Source organism: Bombus terrestris, chromosome 10 (genome assembly GCF_910591885.1).
Source record: "Bombus terrestris chromosome 10, iyBomTerr1.2, whole genome shotgun sequence".
NCBI lineage: Eukaryota > Metazoa > Arthropoda > Insecta > Hymenoptera > Apidae > Bombus > Bombus terrestris.
In genome coordinates this window covers 5,246,990-5,260,401 of record NC_063278.1, presented here as the reverse complement: position 1 = coordinate 5,260,401, position 13,412 = coordinate 5,246,990, and positions in this window count along the sequence as shown.

Here is a 13,412-nt window from a genome sequence, read left to right as displayed (position 1 = left end):
CTCGCTTTGGTTTATTCCACGTCAAATTGATTTAATTATAAAGAATCTAAAACGTATGTACTACTTTTTAGAAATTTGTTTAATGAAAGATAAGAGAAATTAAATTTCTGTATATTCGAACATGAGATTGTCATTCATAAATTACGCGTTAAATCGATAAATAATAATCAAATTATTTATTCTCTATCTGTTTAATTTAACTCGTTGACACTATGTTGATTCATCGCATATCGTAGGTAACAAATTGAAGTGTAAAAAATATAGCATAATTCTAAGCTTTGAAGCAGATTTCCGTCATTTCGTAATATTTCGTAATACACAACTATCTTCACTTTTACCGTCTGCACAAAAATAAATTAAATATCAACAGATACAAGAACACAGACTTAATATGTATATAATATTTGACCACATGTCCAATTGGTATAATTCTAATTTTCAAACCAACCCTTGGCATAATAACGATCAATACAATTCCATACCAATCAGAGAATTCCTATTATTCGATACGCTAACGTGTACCAACACTGCGACACGGATCTTCGTGAAACTGCATAGTTGAACATGATCAGTCCATTTAACGTGGACATAAATCACGCGTGCTTCGAAACAACGTTGTTGTTCGCACATCGCCTCGATGTGCCTAAATCGAGACGAGAGAAGCGTCTCGTGGTTTCGCTGAACGCTTCGCGCTGCCTAAGACACCGACTTACCTAGATCGAGGATGAGATTTATCGGTGGGAGAAAGTTGCGCCGGTTCCACGGCGGTGTTCCCAGTAAATCACTGTCATCGAATATTATTTACTTGGTGCGGGAGGGTCGGCCTGTTCCCCTTTGCTGGCGGACTCGATTTCAGCGGCAGCAAAGCGGAAAAAGACACACCCTCGGCCAACACTCCTGCCATGTCGGACACTCCTTGGCCAAAACGAACAACGCAGACCTTCCAGAAGCACTTCTCTTCGCTGTTTGCCTTGTTTTCCTTCGCCTCTTCGTGGCCCGTTCGGAACCATACGATTGCCAACTAATAGCGTGACCACCCCTTATGTGTACATTCTTTAACTGTTATTTCGCACACGTATCAGTTTATCAATTCGTTTCATCGTTATAGCGTTGAATTATAGCATTAGACATTATTAGCGATTAGCGACTAGCGGAGCGAAGTCATTTACAGTGGTTTCCAGGTTACGGATATACAAAAAAGAAGGTGTCTTTCTTTCGCAAACGTGATTTTTACAACAATACACCTTCATACAAACGTAAAAGCAGGTAATTCGACAAATTAATATATAACAAAAACCTTTTTCGTCTATTATATCCTCATAAGACGAAAGAAACTTTCCGGACAACCTAATACTTACGATGTATTCGATCTTCGCAAAGTAGCTTTGAAGTGTACACGGTACACGCACGTTTGCACGGACAGAAATTTTGAAGATTTACCTGTATAAATGAATGGAATGCTTTACAAATAATCGAACTAAACTGATACCCGATTTTACAAACGATAAGAAAGACAACGATCGGTATAATACGTAGATTCTACTAGGACAGAAAATTTCGATCAATCGTATTCGTTTCTTTTCCATGTAAACAGAGGTATGTTCATATGGAAAAAGACACACCCTCAACCAAAGTAGTGCGGGTAATATAAAAGGGATAAAGGCAAAGATAGAATACACATGGGAAGGGACGAACGTTCGATGAACAGAAATATTTGCAAATGGTTAGTCGATCTTGTTAGGTGTGCACGCGTACTCGTGTCACGCGGTGTTCGGTTGTCAGTGCAATGAGAAGGGTCGATTAGTGCAGGGGAATTTCGAAGTATCGAAGAATCTCGTGGGGCGTGAAATATCTGGCAAGGGGTTGCGAGAATATCGAAGGGTGATGGTGGGATATCGTTAATGCTTCTATTATCGTTAAAAATCTTAATTTTCCAAGTTCCACAAAGTTACTCCAAATATGGAGTATCCGTATCTTTTTAATCCTACTTTATTTTTTTTAATCACTATGCCATTCTAATTACTCTATTATTATATCATTATTTATTCGTCATTTATCATCGTCGACATTTGTATTTTTGTAATTCTGTTTTTTAACATTTATGATAGATTATAGAAACTATTCGCAATTGAAATAATCAGATAATTCTGCAGAAAATGAAGTATAATCTTCAAGTATAATCATCGTTGTTATACCACGCTCATTGTTTACACGTATAATGGTTAAAAACAAGAAGAAATTCATCCAGCCAATTGTTTCGCCAACGACGATATCGTTCGTGAAAAGCTCTGCTGAATTTTTCAATTAACGTAACTTTAACACATTCTCTAACATTCACGCGTTTTATATAATGTTATTTTACAGGTTTGCACAAGGTTTGTGTTCATCGTTGCCCGAAAACATGCTATTCTCGACACAAAATTCTATATACGCCACCCTTTAGTTTTAATTACGAGAAAAGTAGCAAACGTATAGGTACATTTATCTAGCGAGCATATTTCACCTGTCAAGGAGAGACGTATAGCTCGTTCATTGCGCTTTTAGTAAACCTGCACGCGGAGTTAATTATATACAAATTATTTTATGTAATTAAGTGGATGTACGTCGGATGGGGTAAATTTATAATCGAAACAGGGATCAGGCGACCTCGCCGCTTGTATTTCATCGTCGGAATCGTGGTGGGCGGTCGCTTGTAGTAGTCGAAACGAAAGGTACCGGGCTAAATTTAAATTCCAAACATCCGTGATACAGACTTCGGAGAAAAAATGGCAGACCACCGATGTGGATTTTGGAGAGAATTTCGTCGAGCGAACGAACAGTCTTTGGAGAAGATTTTTCCACCTTTCGTTCCACGAACTTACTCGTTACGTCCAACTCTTTGCGTTTCTGCACATTTTATTTGTTTAACTTTCATCGCGAAGTTATTGATTTGATGTCTGTATTCAGGCTTCGAGTTTCTTTCTTCCCGGAGAAACGAAGTTTGGTAGTTTTCGCTAGAATACGTAGAAATAAGCTGCGGTGATTCTTTTTCTTTGAACGAAAAATTGGCAATATATTGTGCCGAAGCTTTTCGTGTCTTTTGACGCAGTCGCGCGTTGAAACGCCGTGTTTGCTCGGCAAGGTGTGTCAGATCGTGGAAGATAATTTTTCTTTCTAAATTGTTTGCCAATTCTTTTAGAAACTTCCAAATGAATTTTCTTCAAGTTAGAGATGCATATGTTACCTTCAATCCCTTGAGCATAATTATTTATTTATTTAGGAATTATTAATGGTTTCATATACAGTTCTATTTCCATTCAAAACAAGTCATAATACAGTAATTTGCAAGAATTATAACTGACCTAACTTCGACTCGTAGAAGGTTTTGTTTAAAGTAAAGCTACCTTGTCCCAAATTTTTCCGATTCGTCGAAAGATATTCGTTTTAAATAGCAGCGTTTCCTTTGACGCGCTGCTCACAGTTTCGGTTACCATTCTAAATCTTTTCGAATTAAAAAACGCAATAAAATCTAATAAGTTAAACAATTAAACTAGGTAGGAATCGATAACAACGAATATAAATACGAAGAGTCGCATCAGCTACGAAATTACTTGTTCGACTACTTTTGTACCAAGGAACACACACAATTAATACCAAGTAAAAGTTAAAATTATCCCAAACTCCTGAGATAATAATTAACCCACAAGTTCCACGGAAAAGCTTCAGCAGTCGTTAAGTAACGAAGGATATTTAAATGAGAGTTTCAAGTAGGGTCATTTGAAACAATCAGTGCCATTTACGCCCATCGCAAATGGAATACCTGTTGCTTTTAACTCCCAATTCGCCGACGACGACTTTGCGGACACTTGTATCGCATACAGAATCTTGACACATTCGTCAAGTCTGAAACACATAGGCGAGGGAAATTCGTCCCTCTGTCTATTTGTTTATCCAACAAGTAAAATGTTTGCGACGTTCAAATTACGTCATATCGAATTGTGGGAAGCTTCTGCAACGCTTCTTACTTCTGTAGAGGTTCAACCGCTTAAGGATAGTGCGAAATGATGAGAGCAAATTATTGCTCGTTATATATATTTCAAATAATTAAATATGCATACGTACACTAGATATAAGTATTGCGGATACTAGATACCCGTTAGCACTGATGATTTCTGTGTATTCTCGTTACTATAATACTACTATATTCTGTTCGCCGGCGAACGTGTCTGTTTATTTATACTGACCGGGGGAGAGTGGAAAATTCGAATTTGTCCTAACCCGACGGTTGCCTGTAGCGGCGGTATTGTTCTGCCTGGAGTTTACATTACTTGTATTCTAACGGTCTTGATATTCCAGGATAAAACACTTCAAATTCTTTTTCTAGTTCTGTTTTGTAATTTACTCGTAAATTTCAATCTCAATTTAAATTTACCAATTTCTTTATTATTCGCAGCTTGGAAAATATGAAAGAGACAAGCTGATTTAATTCAGACTAAAATGTATTGTATTAAAAATTACTATTCTTTGCATGATGATAGACACATTTCGTATCATTGTTTCAAGAAATAAACGCTATCTGCGATGAAAATTTGTATAATAGATAAATAATTAATGAAAATTCGTGGGTAGCTTCTAAAAGTACAAATATCCGTGCATTAAATAAGCTTAAACGAAGTAAAAGTGAAAATTCACACGTGGATTAGTTTAACGATCGAAGAAATTAAAAGAAAATCTTCGTTGCCAAATAATAACGTTGCTCTAAAAACGATCTGATAAATTAAGATGCGTTTCATACAGAAAGAAAATTTTACTACAACGGTTAGACGATTGATAAAGATATAAATGAAAAATAATGACAAATTTGGAAAATCGATAGTAAAAAGTAAATAGAACTTACGAGAGGATTTAATAGGTAAGCCGTAGAGCAATTTAATCGATCAAACGATTTCCATTTTTCACTTATAACACGACCAACTGGTGACATGGAAGCGCAGCTGGAAGTTGTCGAGGATTTGCAATCATAAATTCGCATCATCGTCGCGCCGCGCCGTGTCGGCGTGAGTTTGGCCTAGGTAAAGGGTTGCACTCTCAGGACGTGTCACCGTGCGTGTGGATTAACTGTAATTCTATTTGTGCGTGCGGTGAATGCGGTTAACCTTAACTCTGAAATTCACATGATGCCGGATGAAATCGAGTTTGCAAAGCCGCAACCAGTTCGCCCTCCCCCGAGTGCAGCAACTTTTCCGCTAAGATTTCCAACAATCGAGCTACGAGAAACTTGAACGCCACTTTTCACGAGCCATTTCACGCGACAACAGGCGAATATTTCGCAGACAGTCATGCTCCTTCGCTTTATATCGCAAGTTATATTTCATGAAATAATTACAAATCGTATGTATTTTAGTAAAACTGTATAATTTTCCTTCCTTTTGTGAAAATTACCGATACGATACAAATTTTAAATCGTTGATATCTTACAAAAATACGCCGTGGCTCGGTTAGGAATTCTATAGAACCGAGATACGCAAAGAGGGAAAGTACGTAAAGTCAAGATATCTAGGATTAAGACCGGAAGGATTCGATAGAATTGAAACTCGATGTTAGCGAAGCTCGATTTATGCAAAGCACAATATTTCTGTGGTATACTTAGCCGTAGGCACGTTTTAGGCTAACGATATAATGGCCGCTGGCTTCAAAGCGTGTCGAATGAGAAATGAAAAAGTTTGTAGTGGCATTAAAAATAGATGGAACATTTCAGCGAGTGCTTTAACTCCTGCTAAGTTTACAATTTCGATAACGTAATCCAGTTAACGTATATTTCGGTAACGTCAAAAGGATGATGTTTTTAAATAGAACGAGAAATATCGAACGTCGTTACCGATTGACGTATAAAATTTCAACATTTCTTCGTTCGATATCGCGTTAAATAAAACTACGTCGCAAACGATCTAGTCAATATAAATTAAAGATACAATTTGAATTTTTGTTTAAGAACAAGCTACGAATCATTCCGATCTCTAAAGTGTTCTCCCCCCCTCCCCCAAAATCTACATTTTCGAAATTAAACAACCTGGACGAAAACCATCGAGTCATTGTTTCAACGTACACGATGTTTTCCAACATCTGCTCCACGATTGACATTTGATACAGTCGCGGAAATATTATACTCGCTCTTAAGTAATAATTGTGAAGTTTCAAAATCTACAACAGGAAATTTAACAAGTCTCTCAAAGCGTCCATAAATTTTCCACGAATACCACTCAAAAATGTAATGAATTCGCGATAGTTTCTAAGGGTACACGCGAATATGTCGATATAAATTGTAAAAAAAAAAAGAAAAAAAAAGAAAGAAATATATAAATCTGTCATATACTTCGTGTTAGATCCACCTACATTGCAACCATGTGAGACGATTTATAAGAAGCGAACTCTTTGATGCCGCTAACAAAATATCCTCCAATATTTACAAAAATCAAAGAAATATCCCGGAATGAAAATATGTATATGAGTCACGCCACTTTCGTAATCCCGTCAGAGCACACAGATTTCCTATTGCCGATCGATGATCGAAATGCTGTACAATATCAATCATTTATAACATCATGCGATATATCTACGTTGAAGTTATGTATCTTTTTTAATCTATTATAAATCTTGTTGCATCTTATTATATATTCCACTGAACTGTTTAGATTCTATTTCTTTAGTTGTATTCGCGAATAATATAAATTCGTAATACTATAAATTTACGTAACATCGATCTTACTCGTCGCAGTTATCGGTGTCTAAATTTCTAAAGAACTTTTGAATCGTTAACGACGAATGAAATATTGGAAAAGACCGGAGAAACGAGGCGCGATGAACGAGCCGATGTTCCTCCCATCGAGTGTCTGTGTTAAATCGTTTTTAACATAATCGAATAACAAATAATACCATAGAAATAACGCGACTGCAGGAAATATACGTACACTACGGATATTTATGCACTGGCAGGAAATTTAATGGCGCAAAAATATACAGAATCCACATAATATCCAAAACTATGCAAAATATTCGAAGTAAAGTACTCGTTATAATAAAATAAATCTCCCCTTAGGATTCATTTCCTTCTTTACATTAATAAACTCCGAATCCATCATAATCCAATTAAACCTTAATCTTCCGATAATCGAACAAAATTGCTATCGTAATGAGTGAAAAAATCGCGCATCTGTCCAACAGTTTCACCCTTCTCCTTTCTACTTCGCATCTACCCTCCCTTCCTCTTCCTTCCATCTTGCTCTGTACCATTTTCCAAACATCGTCCATGCGTTATGCACGCTACGTGCGGCTACCAGCTACATGGCTAAGATCCAGAGAGTGTTCCTGCTATATTAAGACCGCCTTATATAACGTTCAGTCATATCCGCGCGGCTCCCTCTATGAACCTTTAATATGCTGAAACGTGGACGCGCGAGCGCCACTTCCTGCGACGCGGACCTCGCAACGTTGAAGCGCAAAAGTAGTCGCTTGAATTAGATTTTCCGAGAAACCTCGTTCGACCAGGTAGCACGGCCAGAGATTTCCGCCATGGCGGAAGACATCGAACGACTTCCGGTTGAACCGTCAAAGATAGCTGTCGCGCGGCAGACAGCTGATTGCTGCTGTTGAAAGCGAAACGCCCCTGATGTGTTCTCAAACGTCGCATCCTACTTGCGGTATGAAATCTGGAGAAATAGGAAGAGATACGAGAAAGTACGAACGCAGAATTAGCCAGGAAAATCGTATAACGGTCGATGGTTAGGACAGCATCGCTTGATGAAAATTGAAGTGTTCTCGTATGCCTCATGGACGTTTCTGGTAGGCTACCAGGCGAGTAAGATGGATCGAGATCCACTTAACTTGGTTATATATTGTGTAAAAACCATTCGAATTTAAATTGATCAGAGGGAAGAGCATTCTATAAACATGACTAATGGATTTTTTAAGAAATTAACAACTGATCGACTACGCGCTTTCTTTCCAGTTCACAAGAAGATAGCGCGAGAAATATAGATTCTAACGCAAAGTACATTTCAGTCTACACAATGTCTGTAATATCGTTACTTTTCTTAACTTTCTAATTTACAGAGTTAGCGAACACGACGTCCAGCAATGTGCGGTGCGTTCGATGTTACGTGGACAGGATATTAGAGAAGATAATTAAAATTGTCGAAGAATTAATTACAATTTTGTATACATTGATTTATATCATTCTTTTAATTGCCTTTTATAGCGGATCTTTGCGAAGAATCGCAATCTCATAACGCGATCAATTACCTCTTCCTCAAAAGATATCACAGTTTGTTGAGTTTGTTACTTTTACAAAAATCAATTACTAATCTCCATAGTTGATTTCGTTACACAGCGCGATGATGACACGATAATCGTCGAATATACGAGCGAAGGCGAGTGTAAGGTGTCGGTCGTATTTTAACTTGACAATTCCGCTAGCGGCAAACGGGTGTCCAAACAATTAGCGGTCAACCAAGTCCGTTAATTTGTGCGCACTGACGTAACACTAGTTCAACTCTATGATTCTTTTTACGATTGAACAATTTCTCGCCTCCGTCTTTGTTAAGAAGCTCGTAACACGGCAATTTGATGGCAACACTAATGGCGATTGTTTCTGACCGTATAATTAAACGTGGATCCATATCTATTTATCGTGGGAAGTTAATTAGCTGTTGCGTTACACGGTTCTCTCTCGTTCGACTAATAACCAACGTCCATCGTGAACAGACCGGTAGGCTGCTAGATGTTCGACCCTTAAAGCTTGTAATAAGTGAAATTTCATTTCATGTAAATTTTGTTTCTTCATTATTATTTATTATTATTATGGTTAATTATCATACGGTAGGTTTTCGTTTACCAGGCAACAATGTTTCAATCGATGGGAATTAAATTTAGGCGTTATTTGCTTGTGTTTTTAGGCTGATTAGCGAATGTTAAAATTGTTGGTATTGTTCGTAGAATTAGCCGTAATGCGCAGAATTTAGCCGATTTAATGAGAATATGGTAATTAGGTCAGCGATTTGGCTCGAACGTAAACCGAGTGCTTTCAAGATTCGGATCGATACATTTGACACGCAGTTTGTTTGTAAGAAACTCGTTACGTTAATAGGTGAAGATAATCGAATAGAAAGAAATAATATTTCAATAATTTTGTTGTAAATATAGATGTAAGTGAATATTCCGCAAATAGTTAGTTTGAAATTTAATATTAAAGTTCAGAGTTTTCAACATCTACAAGATCAATTGGAAAATCGAAGAAAAAGTCGAAACCGACTCGACGTATGTAGCTCGAGTTTCGAGATGTTTCTGACACTTGGTCTTTTACTGACAACGGCAAGATTTTTTAAGAGATTAGCGAACGTCAAACACACGCAGGGAATTCCCCTCTCTGGCTTTCCTCGAAGCTTGGAATTGTTTGTTCTTTCCCGATTCCCAGATACGCGTCTCCTTGCAGCCGCGTCGCTCAGTTTGTTTGAGTTGGCGCCGCGGCGCACACTGCCGCAGAAATTGCAAATCCGTTCGGCCAACCGCGGCATCGTCCGGAAAGAAAATATCCAGATAGGTCTGTTTCGAACGTCTTCTCTGTTGCAACGATCTCTTTCGTTATCCGATTTCCCGATAAAATTACGTGTATATCGAATGAAAATTGGTCAAAAAGTTCATTCATCGATAATTTGTGAAATTTTAGCGATCATTTCACCTGCGTAAAATATATAAATCAAATAATATAAATAATAATAGCAAGATAAAAATAGAGTAAAATAGAAATACAAATAGGAGAAATTGTGTTAAACGATTTGTTTGTACAATAGGTATAATTATTCTCTATAGTTAAATTAGTGATTTCTTATTGTATGTAAGAGTGATATATCGTCTCAAGACAGTGTTTTCGAGACTAAATAATTCTATGCTAATATTTAATAATTAATAACAAAATAAACGATCGTGATGAAAGTTTCTATAAAAATAATTCTGAGGTCGCGGTGAACCTCCAGAGAACACGTTGTACCCTTTTTGAGATTAGAAATCCAGGTATTAGAAACGCAAGCTTTTCGTATCATTCTACCGTAAATTAATATAATAAATAATTAATAATTTTTGATGTTAAATACGGCCTTAAACTGAACACAACGACCGAATTAAAGAATCAATGAAATATCAAGTTCTTTCAATCAACGAAACGAAATCATAAACGCTGTGAAACTCTCGGGCAACGCTCTAAATCGCAATTAAAAGTTGCACGTTCAGAATGATTTTCCAAACATAAAGAGCTAACGATCAGGTTTCTCGATTTCAAAGTAGCTTCCACTGACACGAATAAATTCCTCTTTAAAACATACGAGAGAACCGAGCCATCTTATCGTTATCGATTCTTCAAATCTTTAGAACGTGTTCTAAAACTAATTTTACTAGTCCCGCAATTCTCGAACGATTATTGTATGCAAGTTGTGTTTGTAAATCGGTTTTATTTAAAGACACAGCGACGAATGATAAAATCGCTGGTCCAAGGGAGAGAGACGTAACGACAAGAACGAAGAAGTCATTAGTACGTGCAATTACGAATATCCACGAATATCCGTAGATATCTTCGTGATCAGATTTAACTATTGCAACCTGCAATTTGCGTTTACTGTGCGCGAGAATTCGAAATAACACGTTGAATGCCACAGTGGCCATCGGTGAGCCACGTTACTACGTTTCTTAGGATAGTAGCAAGCAAATGATAAATCTCATTCGGCTCGAAATATTTTCAACAATGCGAATGATTTACGTAAAATTGCGAGGGAAGATAATCGCAAATGCGATATGATATTTTGCAAAAATTAAACGTTGTACCGTTGTATATTTCAATCTATCGCAGCTCCCAAGAAAAAATATTCGTGCAGCAGTTAAGGGGTCAACGCGTAGTCTTGAAAAGAAAATAAATGTTCATATCGTAATGGAAGTTCAGAGAAAAGTATAAGCATCATCGAGTTCTTGGAAGATTTGTTTCAGAAAAACTTGTGTTCGTTTGGTAGACTATAGAAGATCGATCTATCACCTGTCACGATCTTTGTTTGAGAACGGGGAGAAATATTTCGATTAACTTCATCGAAAAGCAACACAAATTTTGTAACATTATACAAAGTTTCGAAAAGCTAATTGGCACCAAAATTATAATTAAAATCGTTTTAGTTAGTAGGTTAGCTAGTTGCGCGGATCCAGTCTTGCGACGGCAACTGTATTTGATCTACGGCGCAAGTAAAGCACCCGTATCTACATTTTTTGCCATGTGCTTCACATATTATATTGAATGTACTAAAAGATACAAAATGCTACATTTACTACGATTTTCATTTGAAATTATTTTAAATCACTTTGAAAGAAAGTTTTCAATACATCGAAACTTGTATCGAAAATCAGAAGGATGGGATGAAAAATAAGGAAGGAATCGTGCAATAACAAATAAGGCAAAACCATGCAACCTTATAGCGTATACAAATCGAATTTTAATCTCACAGCAGATAAACCTAATGTTACGATTAATTAAAAAAATGATACGTACTTCTAACTAAACAAGATTCCATTGATTATTTAATCATTTCTTCAATTCCCAAAAGACCATTAACAAAGCTACAAATTATCATAACAATCCCGTGACGTCTATTTTCCAATAAATTTTTCCGCCGTACGTTAAGCAAATCCTGACAATTAATTAAATTTGCACGTGTAAACACGAATGTCTAAAATAGATTCACCATAAGACAGATGTTACAGATTTCGATTTCCAACGATTCAGATTAACGTTGCACGAAGATCGCGACGATCGACGAGTTTCGTTATCTCAAAAGATCACGACTGGGCGCGAGGATCGCTGGAGGATTTGAAACGAAGTTGAAAGTTCGAGCGCGCAAGTGATCGCTTCTGCAAGTCAGATTAAAAACCGTAAAATCGTACCTGATTCGATGGCCAAGACGAAACATGATCGAACGACTTATCACCGTGGAATGTCACTTGCCGTTGGTCGACTGGGCAATTAGAAAATCCGTGAAAGTGGAAGCGAAGGTGGACGCCTTGATGCGAACTGACTGCGACGGTTTCATTCAAGAAGGCGTCGGCGGTCGTCGCGACGCCCCTCGCGCAAGCGCCACGGCGGTCATCTTTTTTTCTTTCTGCCTCCTTTCGACGCACGCGCACGCACACTCGCGCCGTGTCGCTTACCGATTTATTCGAATTAATTGAAATATACTCTCGATATTAATAGGTAGGGACCACCGCTTCCGTCGCGTTGCATCGCGTTGCGTCGTGTCGCATCTTCGAGAAAAACAGATCCGTGCATTTCAATTAGCGACGGCATGGCGGCTCGTTTGAAGCGATGATTATAGAAATGAAACGCCGGGCAACTCTTATTATTTCTCTTATCCTCTTTTTGGTTTTTAAAGACAAGCTTTAGTTCCTCCTTTGTATGTAGAACGTTTAAGTTAGTTGTAGTTATAGTATAGTATAGTACAGTTACATATAATAATAATATATAGTAATATAATAATAATAATATATAGTAATATAATAATAATAATATATAGTAGTATAGTATAGTTATAGTAGGTACATAGAAGGATATACAAAGCAATTTAGGAAGATACCGATGTTAAATTTAGTAGAAAAATTAGAGTTCCCTATTTAATATCGTCGTCGATTATTTTACAAGCTTGTTTAATCATTTATGTCGTACATATTATACGCACGAGATATTTTTTAGTATCTTTTGCAATTATTTATGTCACACAGACATGCTTGCACATATGCTTTATCATTTTTTAACTTGGTACGTTTGTTTTCTTCGGTCCATTTTCCGTTTATTCTTTTCCACATTATTTTCCCGTTTACATTTCGCACGTTCTTTATCTGGCAATTCTTCTTTGTCTACATTCTACTTCGTACTTCGTATTTCCCAAATTATACGATTCACCTTGCCTCGTGTTTTACGCGTCATATTCTTTCATATTTTACGCCTCCCAAGCCAGTTGTTTCATTTTACATTACGCACGTTACATTACTCATTTTCGACCTGCTGCTATTTCCATTACATTTCTCATTTCCCACTTCATCTTCCTCTTGCCCAGTTTCTACCTCCAACGTCTGCTTACTTTTTCATCCTTTTGCCTACCTTTGTCTGCTATATGTCACACAGTTTCTACATCCGAATCTTCACTTCCCTATCAAATCAAATTTGTCTTTCCGTTCTACATAAACAACACAGAATGTTGTATCTGATAAATCAATAAAATATCCCACAAGTTAAGATTAATTTACACTATACGGCACGTATAGTCGACGGATGGTCGCGTAACGGGAACGTCGTGTAACAACAACGTCACGTACCGCCACCAGCACGACAAAGCATTAAAACATGCGTTTTA